Consider the following 3,756-nt stretch of genomic DNA (forward strand, 5'->3'; position numbering starts at 1 on the left):
ATAACTTTGGACCACTGCAAACTGCTTTAAAATCAACTACCGTATTTTTCGGATTATAAGGCGCAATATCAATAATGTTGAATTCTCTCGTCTGTTTTCATACATAAGGTGCACCGGATTATAAGGCGCATTAAGAGAAACAAAACAGTCAGATAAGTCAATCTTTATTCAACTCATTCACAATAACTCTCAACACTGCTCAGTTGTAACACATACAGTCACTTTTTCAGTTCATTCCTCTTCCACAAATCCATCAAATTCTTCATCTTCAGTGTCCGAGTTCCCGGATCCCTCTCGTCATTATCCGAGTCAGTCTTGTTGCTGTTCAGTGATGATTCCGGTCGACACTTGAGACTGATCCCTTAGCCCAGGCGTCCACGATCCATTGGCAGATCGTGGCCTAATTCGCCCGGCGTCGCCTCCCTGTCTTAGTGAATATGAAGGTGGGTGGACAATTTAAGTTTGTTTGTTTTTTTTTATTTCCTACAAGGAGGACCCAAATATACATTGAGTAATAATGTGTTTAATGCAGCTTTGAGCACATTTGTTTACATTTTACAGAAAGGAAACTTAAAACCACATGACTAATTTGCATAAACTATAAGCTCTGAAAAACACAGCTCGCTCCTTGTCCGACAATCCATCAAGCGGTGCGTCTTCGTAGTTTACCAAAGCCGTACTAAAACATTTTGACAGATTTTTGAGAGCCGTGTTCCACATAAAATCTGTTCGAGGTCAGTAAGCACAACCAGAATTAATACATAAGGCGCACTGGATTATAAGAGGCACTGTAGATTTTTGAGAAAATTAAAGGATTTTAAGTGCGCCTTATAGTCCGAAAAATACAGTAGCTCTGTTTTTCACATTTTTAATTTGAATTTGAATTTATTTGTTTGGAGGATAAGCCCCTTGAGATGTGTCACCATCTCGTTTTCAAGGGGGTCCTCATAAATAAATACAACAACAAAAGACAAGATACAGTTGGGCAGACAGTAGGAGACATAAATTCAAATAAGCATCAAAACAACAAAATCACAAACACACACAGTCACACTCACTCACGCTTGACTGTTTCACACATAATAAAACAAATTTGAAAAAAAAAAAATAATAATAATAATAATAATAATAAATAAATAAATAAAATAAATAAATAATAATAATAATAATAATAATAATAATAATAATAATAATATACAGAGTTCAAAGATAATCACTGGATACAACAAGATAAACAACAAAATTCAACAAAAAAAATCAAAAACAATTACATGGGTTTTGTAAATGTTGAACCAGAGCATTTTTAAATAAAGGGACAGAAGTTAAAGCACGAATCGATGAGGGAAGATTGTTCCAATCAGAAAAATCAGGTACAGAGCTTTTAAGTGTTGATATTTGTTCTGTTGTTCAAGATAATATATAAAAACAAAGACATAATTCTTATCTTGGCATGATGATACCGTAAATTCATTTTATACATGTAATATAATGTCATAAATGGCTACTACCTGCTGCCATCTTCCACTTTAATCACTACTGAATTGTTTTAGAATATTTTTTTTAGCTCTATTCATTTTGTTATTTTAATTCGTGCAGCTATTTTTGAATATTTAGTCTATATTATTTCCTAAACTCTCAATAACTCTTCAGTCCACATACATTCATGTTTATAAAAGCACTCGTGTCGACTCTGATTGTGTTGAAGTTATGACAGGAATGTTTTGAAGCAGGTGGAGTCAGCGTTAATCCCTCCACCTCCTCACGTCATTATCAGTCTCGAGGCTAATCCAGGTTAATCCGGGGACTGATACCGAGATCCAAGTCCAGACCAGAGTCCCGGCCCGAGTCCCAAAGACCAAATCTAATCTTGAACCTTCCACCAGGCGACGAGATAAATGAAGTTGTCCTGACATGACTTCCTGCGTGCGCACAAGCGAGTGGTACAGCTGATACTCTGCGGTGACAGGACAGCTGCCTGGATGTTTACGGTGGAATGATCGGCGGTTACCATGGCGACGCAATGGACGCACCAGCAAACACTGTCAAAAATGTTTTAAGATGGTCTGAAAATTCACGAAAAATGTACAAAATGGATTTAAACAGCTGTCAGTTTTTTATGGTCAGATTGTGTTAAAATAAAACAAAACTTTAATAAACTAAAGAGCCTCCCCTTAGAGTAGATAAAGACAGCCGAGCCAGTTTAGATGTAGTTTAGTCCTAGATTTAGTGCTGGTTTAGACCTGGTTTTAGTCCTGATTTTAGTCTTGTTTTAGTCCTGGTTTTAGGCGTGATTTTAGGCCTGATTTGGTCCTGGTTTAGTCCTAGTTTTAGTTCTGGTTTAGTCCTGGTTTTAGGCCTGGTTTAGTCCTGGTTTTCCTAGGCTGTTTTAGTCCTGATTTTGGTCCTTTTAGTCCTGTTTAGTTCTGGTTTAGTCCTGGTTTTAGCCTGGTTAGTCCTGGTTTAGTCTTAGTGCTGGTTTAGCCTGTTTAGTTTAGACCTGGTTTAGTCCTGTTTAGATCCTGGTTTAGTTTAGTCCTGGTTTTAGTTTAGCTGGTTTTAGACCTGGTTTTCCTGGTTTTAGTCCTGATTTTTAGTTTAGTCCAGATTTTAGTCCTGGTTTAGTCCTGGGTTTAGTGCTGGTTTAGTCCTTGTTTAGTCCTTAGTTTTACTTCTGGTTTAGTCCTGGTTTTAGTCCTGATTTTAGTCTTGGTTTTGTCCTGGTTTTAGTTCTGGTTTAGGCCTGGTTTACTGTTGGTTTAGACCTGGTTTAGTCCTTGTTTTAGTCCTGATTTTAGTCCTGGTTTAGTCCTGGTTTAGTGCTGGTTTAGACCTGGTTTAGTCCTAATTTAGACCTGGTTTAAGGCGGCTTTTAGTCCTGATTTTAGTTTTGGTTTAGTCCAGATTTTAGTCCTGGTTTAGTGCTGGTTTAGTCCTTGTTTAGTCTTAGTTTTACTTCTGGTTTAGTCCTGGTTTTAGTCCTGATTTTAGTCTTGGTTTTGTCCTGGTTTTAGTTCTGGTTTAGGCCTGGTTTAGGCCTGGTTTACTGTTGGTTTAGACCTGGTTTAGTCCTTGTTTTAGTCCTGATTTTAGTCCTGGTTTAGTCCTGGTTTTAGACCTGGTTTAGTCCTGGTTTTAGATCTGGTTTAGTCCTAGTTTAAGCCTGGTTTTAGTCCTAATTTTAGGCCTGGTTATAGTCCTGATTTTGTCCTGGTTTAGTCCTGGTTTTAGGCTTGATTTTAGTCCTGGTTTAGTGCTGGTTTAGTCCTAATTTTAGTTCTGGTTTAGTCCTCGTTTTAGTCCTGATTTTGAGTCCTGAGTCCACGTGGTGTAAACAAGGCAAAAAAGTCCAAACTACGAGTAGGTTGTCAGAATGGTGACGTTATTTTTTCTTCATTTCTGCATTGTTAATAATTTCTTGTCCCAGTGTAATTTGTCCCCTGCATTTGACCCGTCCTTCAATATATTTGACCTGACAGGAGCAGTGGGTGATCTGGACGCTGGGGACCATTCTCCGGATCTCTGGCTTGGTGTGGACATTAGCCTTTATTGTGCCAGTGTTTTTTACGACCTGTCACTAGTGTTCATAAGTGTAGTAAGTTTTGTATTTTCTCATTAGTGTAGTGCAGAGGTTCCCAAACTTTTATGACTCAAACCTCCAAAAGTACCGCGCAACAAACTCACGACCCTAAATGCTGAAATTCAATGTTGTTTATTTGAATTTTTTATGTATTTATATGTATTTATTTTATTTGTATT

The sequence above is a fragment of the Boleophthalmus pectinirostris genome, unplaced genomic scaffold, assembly GCF_026225935.1.
Source record: "Boleophthalmus pectinirostris isolate CB_2022bp ecotype Guang Dong unplaced genomic scaffold, ASM2622593v1 HiC_scaffold_19, whole genome shotgun sequence".
NCBI classification, from domain to species: domain Eukaryota; kingdom Metazoa; phylum Chordata; class Actinopteri; order Gobiiformes; family Gobiidae; genus Boleophthalmus; species Boleophthalmus pectinirostris.